Genomic DNA, 16,554 nt, shown 5'->3' with positions numbered 1-16,554 from the left:
ACAATAGTGCAAGCCATTTCCAGATACAGATCTTTTTCTATATGCCTACACATACCAGTGTCACTGGTTTTGCTTTTTTAAAAGAACCCAGCATAACACATGTGCATTGTCTTAAACTATAGCTGAGCAAATTAACTATTTCAATATTTGAGCAGTGCCCATGATTCTACATTCACCCAGAACCCACTGATAGTGCACAGAGTCTGACTCAGCAACCATATGAACTAGGGTTGAGCTGCCCTGTAGAGATTCCGAAGCCACTAAGCTTTATGAAGACTGACTAGCACATTTTTATGCCATTGAGCAATAACTGCGAATCTGCTGGATTATTTGAGTTTCAATGTTGAAGTATTAGATGGGCAAAAAAAATAAGGAATCCAAGACGCATCAAAAGAAGATCGATGGAATACCCAGTCATTGTACCTAGTCAACATTCAACGATTACAAGAGATAGCATATGATCAAGAACAAATGATATTGAAGGATGAAGTCCAAGAGGCTCTGAAGTCATTAACTAAAAACAAGGGTCCAGGAATTGATGGAATACCAATTGAAATGTTTCAACAAGCAGATGAAGCACTGGAAGCACTCATTCATCTATGTCAGAATATTTGGAAGACGGCTATCTGGCCAACCAATTAGAAGGCATTCATATTTGTACCCATTTGTAAGAAAGGTGACCTAACAGAATGTGGACAGTATCAAAGAATATCATTAATATCACCTGCAATCAAAATTTTGTTTAAGACGATTCAACTCTGTTTAGAGCAGTCCATAGACAGGAAGCTGCCAGAAATTCAGACTGGATTTACCAGAGGAAGTGGGTATCATTGGGATTTCCTTGGCTTCAATTGGCTCTTGCCTCAAAGCAACGAATACCAAAAAAAGATGTTTAATTTTGTTGTATTGGCTATGCAAAGGCATTTCACTGTGTGAATCATACATCAAAGTAGCATATGGAACCTCTTCTTTGAGAACTATGCCATGCCAGTTGAGCTCGTAGCCTCTGTAACTGTGGTCTTAATCTACTAAGCCCAGCAACACATTCCTTCAGGATGTTTAGTTGTTCTAAGAATGTTTCATAACTTAGGCTCCTGTTTGCTCCCCCACTTTCATGACTATATTTTCAGCAAAAAAATACATATGTACACATATCCTCTATCAAACCTATATCCATGAGAATACTGCTACTTTTCCTCCTGCATTTGTTCAATCTGAATGTGTTTTCAAATGTCTATCATAGATCACCTCCATTGTTTGATTGTGTATGTAACAGTGTTTTTGTCTATTACCTTTATCTCTTGCAAGTCTTCCAGTGTCTTCTCCTGCCTACATAATTTCTTTCTAACTTCCTTCATTTTAAATATGGCCTTCTCTTCCACCCACCGTAATACTTCTCTCTCCTCTAGCCAGTGATCGCCCCCTCCTTTCCTTTCCTATTCCTGGTAACCATCAGAGCATTTAAAAAAACTTTAGGGATAGAGATATTTTTTGACTTCTTATAATGGTGGGCTCATACATCATGTGTCCATTTGTGTTTGAATAATTTCACTCAGCACGAGGTTGAGGCCTGGAGTCTTTCTCGCTTTCCTGTGGAGACATAAATAGCACTTTCCCCATGAGTGGGTTAGTACCTGTTGCTCCACTATCACCTTCCTCCTAGTTTTTTCTTTCCCTCTTTTCTCCTCCCTTTTAGTTGGCTGCCATATGCATCCCTTGGTTGATTCCAATCCCTGCCAGAGTGCCTTGATCTCCGCCTGGGATCTATGCATTTGATAGCTTTTCACCTAAGACTCTTGTGCTTTCTAAGCTTACCTCAGTGTATTCATGTACTTTTGTGCTTGGCTTACTTCACTTAGCATAAATTCCTCCAACTCTTCCCATGTAGCAATGTGTTTCATGTGTTCTTCACTGCTTTTATGGAATGCGTAGTCCTCCATTATAAGTATATATGAGAGATTTAAAATCCATTCATCTGTTGATAGAAACTTAGGTTGTTTCCAATTCTGTGCAATTGTGAACTGCACTGCGATGAACATTGGGGCACAGATGTGTGGTCTTGGTCCCTGCATTTCTTAATTCTTCTGGATATATACCCAGTAGGGAGATTGCTGAGTCATATAGTAGCTGGATTTTCATTTGTATTAGCTATTGCCATATCGATTTCCTCAATGGCTGCACATACTATAGGACCTCCAGCAGTGGATGAGTATTCCTATCTCACCACATCCCCTACAACACTCGTTGCTTTCTGTTTGTTTGTTGTTTTAATTGGGCTATTTTTGAGGGTGTTAAGTGGTTTCTCATAGTTATTTTAATTTGTATTACCCTTATGGCTAATGATGAAAAATATTTTCTCATGTTTGTTGGCCATTTGGATTTCCACTCTTGTGAAACTTCCATTCAGGTTTTTGACCATCTCTATGATTTATTTTTTTTATTATTGTAGGCTAGCAGAGTATTATAGATTTTAGTAATAAGGACCTTTGTCTGATGTATCATAGCTAAAGATGTTTTCCCAGTCTGTGGGCTCTCTTATTACTCTCTTAGTGAAGTCTTTCAATGTACATAGGTATTTTATCTTTAGTATAACCCATTTGTCAAATTGTGTTTTCCCTGTGTTTGTTTCTATCCTATTTCCAATAGCCTATGTATTCCTTGTGCCAAATTTCTTAGGTTTGTATCAATTCCTTCATTGATAGCCCTAATAGTTGGAGGTTTAATTCTAGGTCTGTGATCCACCTGGAGTTTATTCTTGTGCATGGAGTGAAATAAGGGTCCTGCTTCATTTTTCTGTAGTTAGATATCCAGTTTTTCAACACCACTTGTTGAAGAGGGCATCCATTTCCCATTTGATAATTTCGGACCCTTATCAAAGATCAGTTATGTGTATGCTCATGATTTTATTTCTGGGTTTTTAGTTCTTTTTCGTTGGTCTGAATATCTGTCATTATACCAGTACCATGCTATTTTGACCATAGTGGCTGTATAGTGGGTGCTAAAGTCTGGTAAAGTGAGTCCTCTAACTTTGTCCTTCTTCTTGAGAAGTTCTCTGCTAATTCTGGGCTTCTTTCCTCTCCATATGGCAGTCAGTTTTTCCAATTCTTTGAAGAAGGACATGGGTATTTACATTGGGATAGCATTAAATGTGTACAATGCCTTGGGCAGGACTAACATTTTTACTATTTAAGTTTTCCAATCCATGAGCATGGGATGTGCTTCCATATGTGGAGGTCACTCTTGGTTTATTGTAATAGTATTCTGTAATTTTCCCAATACAAATCTTTTGTCTTCTTGGTTAGGTATATCCCTAGATATTTTAGCTTGTGCTTGGCTATTATGAAGGTGTGATAGTTACATAATCTGATGTCAATTTGAAGATTCAGTGTGAAAGGGGGGGGTGTAGCCTGTTAATCAGATGATAGCCAATGTGACCTCAGTGTGGGCATGGTCTTCTCCAGAGAATTCTGGGAACTCCTGTATTCCTCCTTAGAGGCAGGAGACACTCTCTCACTGCTCACTCCCTGGGAGACATCCCTGTGGAGAGGACACATGGAGAGAAGCAGATGGAGTCAGACCTCTGGAGCCAGAGAACCCACATGGAGAACCCTGCCAATGCTGAGATGCTTACAATGCCACTGGAGCCACAAGACTTCCCACAAGAGGCTTGTGATCTTTCTGCATTCAGATTCATTGAATGTGTTTTATGAGTCTGAAGAGGACTTTATAGATTGGTATCAGGCAAATGGGCTAATATCAGACTTATGGATTTGACCTAGACTGGACTAAGATGTTTTCTCAATATTCAACTGCTCTTGTATATAAAGTTATTTCTTATACCTTTATGAGTGAATTTGTTTCTCTAGTCTACCCAGACTAACACAGAAGGCTACTACCTTTTTTATCTCCATTTCTGTGGACTCATCTGATGTATATAGCAGTCTGGTAGACATCTGTTTGTTGATCTTGTATGCTGTCAATCCGCCATACCCCTCTATTACATCCAGCACACCTCTTGGGGAGCTTCTGGAATTTTCCATATATAAAATCACATGATTGGCAAATAATGATATTTTCACCTCTTCTTTCCCCAGATGAATAAATTTTATGTATTTCCTTTGCTTTTTGTTGTTAGCTAGGACATCCAGTATGATGGTAAATAGAAGTGGAGACAAGGGGCATTCTTGTCTGCTTCCCTTTTTCAGTGGACTTGTTTTCATCTTTTTCCCATTGACTACCATGTTGGCTGTTGACTTCTCATATAGAGCTTGTATTATATTGAGGAATTTTCCTTCTATTTCCTATGTACTTGAGTGTCTTAAACATCCTGAGTGTTGATTGTTGTGAAATGCTTTTCCTGTGTCTCTTAATATTATCATGTGGGTTTATCCTTTATCTTATCAATATCCTGAACAATGCTGATGGGCTTTTTGGTGTTAAATCCTCCCTGCATCCCTGGAATGAATCCCACTTGGTCATTATTTTTTTAAATAAATTTTTGTATTCTATTGGCCAGTATTTTGTTAAGGATTTTTGCATTGATGCTTATTAGAGATACCGGTCTCTAGTTCTCAATTCTTATGGGATTCTTGCCTGCTTTAAGTATCAGAGTTATACTAGCTTCTGAGACAGGGTTAAGGAGTTTGCCATCTTTTTCTATTCTCTGGAAGAGTTTGGGTAGCATTCACCTGTGAAGCCATCTGACCTGGGGGGTTTTTTAGTTGGTATTTCCTTAATAGCCTTGTCTATTTTCTCTATTGCTGTGGGTCCGTTGAGATGTTTTTCATCCATCTGGGAGAGTCTAGAGAGGGATTGTTTTTCCAAGTATTTGTCCATGTATTCAAAGTTGTTGAATTCATTGGAGTACAGGCCTACACAGTACTGTGTAGTTGGCCTTTTCATTTTACTAGGGTCCATTGTAATTCCACCTGTTTCATCCCGCATGCTGACTACTGATATTTGTTCCTTTCTTTCTTTGGTTATGTTTGCCTGGTCTATCAATTCTGTTAAATCTTTCAAAGAACCAGTTTTTTGCTGCATTGCTCTTTTTCATTCTCTTCTTGTTTTAGCACTCATTTATTTCTTCCCTAATTTCTATTATTTCTTATATTTTGCTGTTAGTTGGGGTGTCCTGTTGACAGGACTCTAATTGCTAGAGGTTTTGTGCCAGCATATCAATAATAAGTCTCTCCTCTTTTCTTCATGTGTGTATTTATTGCTATAAAACTTCCTCTGATAACTGCTTTTGCTGTGTCCCAAAAGTTTTGGTAGTCCTATTTTTATTCTCATTGATTTCTAGAAACCTCCTGATTTTGTCTCTGATGTGGGTCAATACTCACTCATTTTGCACTAGAGAGTCATTTATCTTTCAATTTTTTGCCCTTGTTTTCTTAATTCTCCTTTCGTTGTTTTCTAGCCTTATGGCATAATGGTCTGAAAGGGAAGTCTGAGTGACCTCTATGTGTTTGAATCTACATAGCCTCTACTTACGTCTATCTTCAAGTATGTGACCTGTGGGTTTTAACAGAATGGAAATATATATATATATATATATATATATATATATATATATATATATATATATATATATATATATTTGCATTGGATGGAGAGCTCTGAAAATGTCTATCAGGTCAAGTTGCCTAATTGTAGAGTTTAGTTCTGTAGCTTCTTTGTTAAGCTTTTTTACCCTTATTCTAACTTTCTCAAGGAGCAGTGTATTAAAGTCAACTATTATGATTGTTGAACCTGTGATTTATTTTTTCATCTTTTGGAGTATTTGATTGAGGGATTTTGATTGTCTCTAGTCAAGTGCATAAATGTTTATTATACTCACTAGTTCTTTGAATTTCTGTTTGCTGGGTATATTTTTTCCCCACCTTTGATTCTCGGTCAGTTTCTGTTTGCAAGCTTGAGATGTGTCTCTTGTAGACCACAGATCAATAGATTGTGTTGTCTAAGCCAGTCTGCTAGTTTCTGTCATTTAATGGGTGAGCTCAGTCCATTGATACTCAGTTATAACATCCATCAGTGGTTTCTGTGATATCATCATGTGCCTTCTATGTTGGGTGTAATCTTACCTCACTACTCAGTACGTTGTGTGAATGATTTTGTGGTTCATTCTTGCCTTCTTTCCACCATTGATCCAATGTTATTTTGGGGGATGTTTTCAATGTGTTGACCTCTGAGTAGAGTTCCCCTATATGGTGGTCTCCTATTTGTGTTTGAGGAATGCTCTACTGACAACACTGGGTTGGCAAGGAATTTTTTTGTAAAGCTGGGTTTCTTTTAACATATTCTATTAGTTTTTCCTTGTCTGGGAAGACTCTTACTTCTCCATCTAACTTAATAGATAATTTGGCTGGGGTTTGCATTGTTTACATGTCTCACTTTCAGAGGATGTTACTCCACCCTCTCCTCTTCTTCATGGTGTCTGCTGATAAGTCTGTGCGTATTCTTATTCGGGTCCTTTTATAGGTGACTGCCTTTCCCTCCCTACCTGCTGTCGTGATTTTCACTTTTTCCTCAAAGTTGGATAGTTTACAATTACATGCCTTAGCTAATTCTTCCTAGGATGCAGTCTAGCTTGTGTTCTCACTGCTTCTTGGATGTTTGCCTGATCCTTACTCAATAAGGTGGGGACATTTTCCTCTAGGAATTTCTTCTTTATTTTTGTAGGTGGCTTCTTTGTTGTGTCTTGTTCTGGTAGTCGAAGTATTCTAAACTTGTTCCTCATCATAGCATCCAACAATTTTCTCAGGTTTTCTTTGGCTTCTTTGATTATCTTGCTTCAATGTCTTTCCCATTTGTTGAAGTCTGCCTAGTTATCCTCAAGGTCCCTGATACAACTCTCAGCTTCTTCTAGTCTGTTGTAAAAGACTGTTACCTTGTTATTTGCTTTTGCTAGTTTGTCCCTTAACCCTTGTCTTTCCCTCCAGTGTTCGTCCCTTACCTCTTGTATTTCCCTGTGGTGCATGGCCTTTATCTCCTCATAATGCCAACCTTTTTCTGTAGTGCTTCTCTGATATCCTGTATGGCTCCAAGCAGCATTCTGAAGATTTCCTTCTGTAGTAGCTCAATTTCTGCTTGATTTATGTACCTCATTCCTCTGCCAATGAGTTTTTTTCTCATATTTTTTCATTGAGGATTTTGTTGGTGGTGCATATCATTCTGGAGGAGTTTGGTGCCATTTTCCAGGGAGTCAAAGAGCCCTGTGTTCTGTCATTGTGAAGCTGGTAAGAGTGTTTCTGTGCACTGCCAATAGCCAACTACTGTGTGTGTGTGGTGGGTGGGTGGGAGGCTACTTTTTGTTTCACTAGGGTTTTACTCTCCTTAGACAGCGGGGATTCCCAATTTGGAGGGCGGGTCTGGTGGTCTTCTTAGGGAACATGGATGGGGTGCTAGCAGGTAGCAAGTTTAGCTAAGTACATGCGAATGCCAGACAACTGTGGGATAAGCCCCACTGCAATAGGAGTGCGTGCCAGGCAAAAGCTGGGAAAGTCCCACTGCCGCTGATGGAGGTAACTGACAAAGGCAGGGAAGGCCCTCTGTCACAAGAGGGTGCCAGGCAACAGTAGGAATAGCTTTCCCTCTGCTTTTAGAGGTGCCGGGCTACCATGTAGCCTCACTGCTATGAATCGAGGTGCTGGGAAAATGTGGGGAGGGCCCTGTTTCCTGGTGAGGGGGTACGGGCAACAGTAGGAAACGTCCCACTGCCACAAAGTGATGGCAATGGATACCATTAGGGGCAGGTGCCACAGCCATTGGTGGGGACAGTGTGAAGCGACTGGAGAGGCTGCTGCAGCCACGGGTTGGGGGCATTGCGTGGTGGTGGGAGAGGTCACTGTTGCTGGAGGGTTGAGGGTGTGCCAGGCAATGGTGGAGAGAACTGTCGCAGCTTTAGGTGACTTACTGGAGGCAGACTGCAGACAGGTCCAACCATGGTTGTTGGGGCAACAGGTGGGTGGTAGGAGGGACCGAGCTTGGAGGAGGGATCTGAAACCATGTGGGAAGGAGGGAATATCAGAAGAAGTGAGCAGCTCCCGGTGGAGAGTGCCCGCGGACAGACAGTTGTGATGTGGGGTCCCCCATGGTTGTGAGGGATTCAGCAGGGCAGCTGGCTAGCTCCATGCATGACAATCTGGCTGAGGGGGGCTATTGGCAGGTGGTGGCCCCAGCATGGTCTGAAGTAGTGCTGTCAGCACACGCTGGGCAATCCCTGGGACCAGTCACAGATCCCTGGGACTCTGGAGCAAGGCTATATGTGGGAGAAGGTCTCCTCACAAGCTAAGAAAATCCTCGTGGAGGGGCCTCTTTTCACATACCAGAATTCTCCCACTGGTCCTCTTGGATACCAGGTTCCCTGATCATTAAACAGCTCCCAACTTGGGTGCCATCTTGCCGGAGCTTCTATTTCGTTTTATTGTCTAGTCACATTTCTCTTGTTTACCCACCATTTTTTGATTGCTTGTTGGAAACAATAGGATTGTGTGTGAAAACAATTTTAGACCTTATGTAAATGACAGATTTCTATAGAGATAATTGTCTGTGTTTCGGTTTTGCCAGATGCTTTGTCCTTAAAAATATGCGACTACATTGTAGACAGAATATCAATTTGTGAATGGGTTTGCATATTTTTGGTTTATCTTAGCCAAAAGTGAATATATTATTATTTAGATTGAATTTACAGGAAAAATTAAATGTTGTTTAAATATATATATATGTTAAACATAAAATACTGTTTTCTTTTTACTTAGTATGCAAATCAATTTTACTCGAAAATGTCTGCATATTGGAATGTAATTTTAAGTTCTTGTTTACTAAATAGTATTTATGGAATTATTACTATATCCCACTACCCCCAAAATTATATATTTATTTTATTTTAACACTGTGCAATTGATAGCATCATATTTGATGATTTCTAATTTTTTGTTTGTCTAAATTTTATCCAGTGTGCACAGAAAAGATTTTCAGAGGCCTTTAAGTAGCTTTACTATTTTTTTATATTAAAAAATACAAGAAATATGAAATAGCTTTGATTTCACATTTATAATTAAGGATTGTTCGCTTAAAATTCTGACTTAATCAATTTAGCTCTCATAAAAAATGGCCATAAAATGTGACCATTGAGAACAAATGATTATAAACAGTATAGTCTAGTGAAAACAATATTCTATCAGTACCCATGAGCATTAACTTTAAGTTCTGCCAATGCCACTATGCTACTATGACTATGTACCTAAAAATAAATTTGGCTGCGGTAAACAGAACGCTGACTGCAGCGGTGTTCCAAATGTTTATGCATTTCCTATTTGGATGCATAATACTTACTACAGTAGTACTCAAACAAGGTTATGTATTTTCTATTTCTAAAAATGTGTAAAGATAAACTGTAATTGATGAAGTCATTAATTATGTTATGATTCATCATCCTTAGCATGTATTTCCTCTTCCTTTTTATTCACTCAGTTACAGGACAATTGCTCCCTTTCCCGACATTACATGTGCCATTTATGCAGGAAGAAAATAACAGGCAAAAATTAAAAATAAAAATTCCCTGTTATGAAATCATTTAGAATCGCTCTTTTGGGTTTCGGAGGCTGTAAATCTTTATCAGAACAAACAGCCTTATCTCTCTTCTGAGAATCAGTTAGCTGGTTCAAACTGTTGACGTTCGGGTTAGGAGCTGAAGCTGTAATCCACTATACACCGGGGCAAATAAGAGGTACATCAGCTGAGTCTAGATGTTTACTAGAAAATCAAACTGTTAGATGTGTGTTCACATAGCATTGGCTATAACCATATTACATAGTTATGTCTCCATCGATGACCGACAGGAGAAAGAAAAGGCTCTTTACTCCCTGAGATAGGCACAGTCTTGGAAAACCACAGGGGCAATCCCATCCTGTTCTATAAGGTTGCTATGAATCAGATTAGAGTCACTGACAGTGAGTTTAAGTTGATATTTGGTCTGTCATCATGATTGATGTGAACTGCCATAGAGTTGATTCCAACTCATCGTGATCCCATGTGTGTAGAGTAGACCTGTTCCATAGGGTTTTCAAGGCTATGACTTTTTGGAAACAGATTGGTAGATGAAGCTTCCAATGCCTCTGGGTAGGTATGTTCAATCATTCACCAATAGTACAGAAATTAATAATTTGTGTCATTCAAGGACTCCTATTATCAATATAATGTTAGTAAAGAAATGCTTTAAGATAGACGTCCATATTATATTGATCTAATATCAGTAATAAAGTGAGAGGATACTGAAGAGGCCACAAAATTATGATTTTCTTCATTTGATACATAAAGAAATGTCATGATCTAAAAATCCAGAATAACTCTAAGAATTTTTGATTGTATAACAATTGAAAAAATCACCAATGTATTTGGATCTTGATTATATTTCAAATCATACACATAACAAAAATAATAACCTGGTGAAAATGCCACAACTCTGGGAATTATATTTGTGATTAAGATAGCAACATGTTTTGTTGTAACTCAAAGTTCCTTTTTCATCAGAATAAGCAATATCTCTGAATACTGAGTAAGCTAATGCCAGAAATGAGTTAATTAGACTTTTTACTTTTTATATTGTTTACATCAGATAAAAAGACTCTTGCATTCCAAAGTAGCAGAAATGCAATTTCATGGTATTCTGCTTAAGTGACTTAGAGATACACACTAACTGCCTGAAGTTTGATTATTTTAATGATTTTGAGTCTGCTGAAACTCAGATACTGATTTGTGATTTTCTAACCAAGACACTTGTTCCAGAATGAAGACTCCAATCTTGACATTAAATTATAAATTTGCTCATCAAAACTAATGTGCAGATCACAGAGGAGACAATCTTAGTAAACAGAAACTATAAGTCTATAAAAGTTCTACACATAATTTATGACTCTGTGTAGCCATAAAATAAACTATCAGAGGACTTAATCATAATTACAAAATAACCTGAGGTTATTGGTAAAACTAACCTATCTTTTTAATCAAATATTCACTAGCATGTTTAGATTATTGACAGAAGAATTAGTTAATAGATATCTTAATTTTTATCCAGTTTTTTTCAATTATTACTTAACATAAAAAAAGTTTCATAGCCTCATAGGTGCTGAATTAAAGTATTAAAATGAAAAGCTATGCTAAACTTTGTTAATAGAATTATTTTATTATCTTCGAGTAATTTAAAGAAGCACATTTAAAAACTTTATTTTGCTTTAAATTCACTCATTAATAAATGTAGTACCAGATCTGATAAGAATTTTCTACAATGACCTACAAACAATCAAACTCTTGCCTTGGGAATGCAAGTGCAATGTCTATGTAATAAATAGGATGCTGGAGCTTAATATTCTTATATATTTAAATAGTTAATATATACCTCTCTTATATCCTTAAGAGATTATCTCAATATGATAATGATTGTATAGGATTTTTTACCTTGATTAATAATTTTTTGTTTTTTTTCTCTAAAATAAAACATTCTTTCACCAAATGATTTTGTTAAGACATAATTCAGTCAGCACACTACTCCATTGTTGAGTTCTAAGAGTAGTGGACTGACAGAGTGGCTACAACAATGGGCCCAAACAACAATCATGAGGATGACGCAGGACCGCATGGTGCATTGCTCTGTTGTACATCGGCATGCTCTGAGTTGGGACTGACATGACGGCCCCTAACAGCAACCACAGCATCGTCTGATAGTTAGTCTCTGACAACAGATCGGCTTATCACGTAAGATCACCACATGAGCAATCACTAAATAAGTACCAAATCGCTGAAAAGAATGCTCCAACTCTGTTGACACACATATTGGGGGGGGGCATAATTCCATTCATGACAGAATGACCTCAGAGAAAAAGGTTAATCCAGACAGTGCTCCCTAAGGTATCTGCTGGGTCAGTTAAATTCAAGGCAGAAAAGTCAGCTCAGAAAGTTACGAAAACTATTTTTGGAGATTTCAAATGGTTAGTCGTGATAGATTTCCTCAGAGGACACACAATAATCATGGAGCATTACTATTAAGATGCTTTAAGAACATTGAAAAATCAATTGGTGAGGAAAGGCCAGCAAAATCACACCTGTTTAAGGATGGCAAGCTCTGTTTCAGGAGCGTTTTGTTGGGAAAGCTTGTCCATCCGGCTTACAGTGCTCATATAGTCCCTTAAATGTTGAGTTTGTTCCCGAAACCCAAAGAATATTTGAAAGGAACCCGACTTCGAGTACACAAGAATGCCAACATTGCTTTTTAGAAGTGCTATAAATCAAAGAGGACAGAATTCATTCAGGAGGAGTTCTCAGACTCACTGTCTTCAATTCAATTCTGAGGCAGAATCACTGTTTTCAGCTCCTCAGAGGAATACACATACCAAGATGGAGACTATGTGAATAAACAATAGCTTCACATTTGGGGGATTTTCAGGGGTTGATTATTCACGAATGAATGATTTTGGGAGATTTCATAAAGAACCAATTGCCTTCAAGTACCATCAGTCCATCAGGTCTATTTCACCTCTAGAAGATCCACTACTATTCAGAGTAGAACTGATTGCAGGTTACAGAATTAATTAAAAAAATAGTTTGTTTATTTTAACGTGTCTCACTAACATACAATTCACATAGCATACATTTAAATCAGAGTTGCACAACCATTACAATACTCAATTCTAGTATACTTCTTCTTTCTTGTGCTCTTTGTTCTCATGGCTGTTAGCGCCTCACTTCCCACCAGGTTTACCTAGCACACTCCTTTGGAGTCATCAATCACGTTGCTGTCACTATACGTTTCCCTCTACTGGGTTCATACACATGAAAACATACAAATCAAAACAAAATACAAACAAACAAACAAAAACAACATAGAAAGAATGGAACAGAGGGGGAAAACTCACTTGAAAACAAGGCAGACAATAGTAAAAGCTGGAATGATTATAAATTGGACAACAGGGAGATGAAGGACACAGTGACACTTTGGCCTAACGACAACTGTAGGAATCTCTCCTATAATGCACCCGATGACAAGGTCTTTCCTGTCTCTGCTCCACAGTCCGAGGGGACTCGCCAGAGCTGAATAGGCATATGGGATTGGTTTTGAACTTTCGCTGTCATCCATAACCTTCTGTAAACTGTGTTCAAAATGCATACTATAATACTGCTATCTCCTACAGGTTTTGGTTTTATTTTAAATTCATAGAGTCTACTGTGCTTCTTCCATATGGACTTTAGCTGAAGCCTTACTTAGATTGCTGCAATTGAGTGCATATCTTCATATTTTTGCTTTAGTAAGGATTTTTATAATTTTGTATACCTGCTTTTTAAACTTTAGCCTTATACATGCAGAATCTTTTGTTTTTAATTCAGTAATACCTTTATTTTTGGTTAAAGTTTTTTCTGTTAGGAGCTAAAAGGAGCTATGAAATCCCTTGAAGTTACGAGGAAAATCAACAATTACACTGTAGTTAAAGTCATGTTTTGAACACGATTGCATATGTGAACTACCGAAGCGGCTGGCATTAAGGACCACTGAAAAATAAAAGCACAAGCCTTTGTGACAGTTGGTAATTAACAATCATGCTCATGTTTTGCTGTGTAGGCAAAACCATTTCAGTGTGTAATGAAGAAAACATATACATTACTTGAATAAATCAATAACTTTTAAATTTTCTAGATCTATTTGATAGCTCAGTAGTTTCTGTGACCTAAGTTTATTATTAACCTCATTACCATCTTGATGTGATCAAATAAAGTATTTAAAATGCCATCAAGCTCTGATATATTCATGTATTCTCTCCTCAATTATGTTTTATCACCTTTTACTTTTACTTAATGTTTCTTTCATTTTTTTCTCCTGTAAGTTCACCCTCCAACATGCATCACAGATACTAACTGCCGTCCAAATTAGGATCATTGTGGTATTTCATTTTGTTTCTTTTGACTTTAAGGTGAAAATAAGTAAGTTTCTAATTTTTCTTTCAATCTTTAGTTAGCTTTTTGTTCACAATTCTAATTTTATTGTTGGATAGTGGGTTGTTTTTTTCTTTGTGTTTTTATGCAGCGAGAAATGTTGTATATTAGTGGATAAGGTTCAAATACCACGTCTAATTTTGTTGTTCTTAAACTAGCAAAATGTCCTTTTAACTTCTGGGAGCTACGCCAGTTTGAAAGCTACATTATGAGGCTCATTTCCTTTGGTAAGGCACAATCCAAAACAACAATGATTGCTGAATTCATTTTATAAATTTAGAATGAGTGAATTTTTTAATTAATGAAAATAGAATTACATTCGCTGACTTCCATTACTTAGTTATGTGACCCATGAAAAATAGTTGCCTGCAAAATAATACTTATTTAATAAGCTTTCATTTATTATGAGAGTTTATCAGTAGGAAAAAATTTAAAATATTTAAGCTTAATCTAAAACTGTTTTAAGAGTTACTTAAATTACAAGGTTCAAGTTTTAAAGTACTTCAATAAGAAGTTTGGAATTGTGGATCTTAAAAATTAAGAATGAATTTTCAATGTCAGTCGAAATGAGTAGACCTATAAAAAGGAATATAGGATATAAATGACCATTTATCATGTCAAAATGCATTTGAAAGCATATTTACTTAAAACAATATAAAATCTTTAAAAAAGGATTATAAGTAACAGACATGAGAGTCACATATTGCATAAATGTGAATTGCATGAAACTGCGGAATGTCTATCAACAATAGGCAATTGCACCCAAATTCTACCACATTACGTATTATCAGTTTAAGGACGAAAAATTAATTTGATTCCCACATCGGCAAATTGTTTAATTGTGCAATTGAGTAATGGAAAAAGTCTGAGGATATTATATCTATATTTATATCTATCTGTTCTAGGAATAATGATTTCTGCTTGGAGAGAGGAATATAATTATTCAAGCCAATTTTTCACATTCTTACTTATTGTGTTTGCAATAGTTTACAGTATGGTTTATAGTCCATATTATATTGCTTTTTTACCTATGAAATATTAGATTCTCCTATTGTGAAAAAGTTATTAGACAACTATTTGTTCAAAGTAAAAATTGTAAAAAATTATAGGCATTAAAGGTAAAGACTTTATAGAAATTAAACTATAATCTTGGAGAGGATAATTTGTAATTTTCCTTCTAATAAATAATGACATTATGCATTTAATCGATTTTAGAACATTTTAAATTAAAAAAAAATCTGAAAGGAGTATGGAGAATTCTATAAAACCTATACTCTTCTGATCAATTATGATACAGGGAATCTAAAATAACTTATGGTTCATATGCTAAGAACTAAAATGGAAATAAAAAACATACAAAAACTGATTGGTAACATATAGAGAGATACAGAAACACTAAGAAAGAACGCAAACGACATGTTTTTATTGATTGCTATTAGGTGCTGTCGAGTCCGTTCCTACTCATAGCAACCCTGTGAAATGGGTTGGCTTCCTGATTTTGATGTGCCTTCTAGCAGACTCCTTCAGTGTTTATGGTACCTTCAGTCAATGCCCCCCACAGTACAATATCCAGCAACAACTGGCAGGGAGTGACTTCTGCTGTAGGTTTCTTTCATGGTTTTGTGGACACTTGTCTTCATTGACTTACCGTTGGTGAATAGCTCTCTTCAACACCCTCTTGGGAGGGACAATCCAGCAATGTCCATAAGTCAAATCTCCTGCAAGTTCCACTTCTCTGGCACAACAATAACTTTCTACAATGTAATGAGCCAGGGAGTGTCCTTGCATATGGCCTGAACCTCAGTGGTGGGGTTTTTTGCCTTAACTACTCTATCTCATTCAGTATCTGCGGTTATTTCTTACATCAGTTGTATCTCAATTATTTAGACTTTCCTTTACTACATATAGGACAATGTCTAGTATTAAAATTCATCATTTTAGTTATAAATTTTTATATTAATTTCATATCAAAATGTCAGTGTGGTTTCTTTCTCCTGCTTGAACTCAGGAAGTAGCACAAATTAAAAAAAAAATCTATGTAAATCCCAACACTATGAGGATCATCAATGAGAAAATTGGGGAAAACTATTGCAGGCCAAATACAGACTACTAAATATAAACAGGTAAACACATACAGTAGAAGACAAAATAGAAGATTGGGACCGACTAAAAATGACATTCATATTTAGCAAAAAACTTCTTCAAAGGAGGAAAATGAAAGCCCTCATATTGAGAAAACAACTTTAGCAATGACACAATAGATAGGGGCTAATTATTCAAGTCTATAGAATTCTGTAACATGTCAACTAAAAGCAAAACTGAATAGTATAATTAAAAAGTGTGCAAAGACATGAACAGTATACCAAAAATTACATGTAAATGGCTAACAAAACCATTGAAAAATGTTCATGATACCAGGCATCTGGGAGATAAAATCAAAAGAATGATGAGATATCATCTTATACTAACCAAGATCCAAATTAAGAGAAACAAGAAAAACACAAGATGGAGAGAGTGCTGAGTGACTGGAACACCTGTGCGCTGCTGTTGGGCTTGTAGACCTGCATAATCATT

Source organism: Tenrec ecaudatus, chromosome 6 (genome assembly GCF_050624435.1).
Source record: "Tenrec ecaudatus isolate mTenEca1 chromosome 6, mTenEca1.hap1, whole genome shotgun sequence".
NCBI classification, from domain to species: Eukaryota; Metazoa; Chordata; class Mammalia; order Afrosoricida; family Tenrecidae; genus Tenrec; species Tenrec ecaudatus.
The sequence above is the reverse complement of the archived record's forward strand: the minus strand, read 5'-3'. Positions refer to the sequence as shown.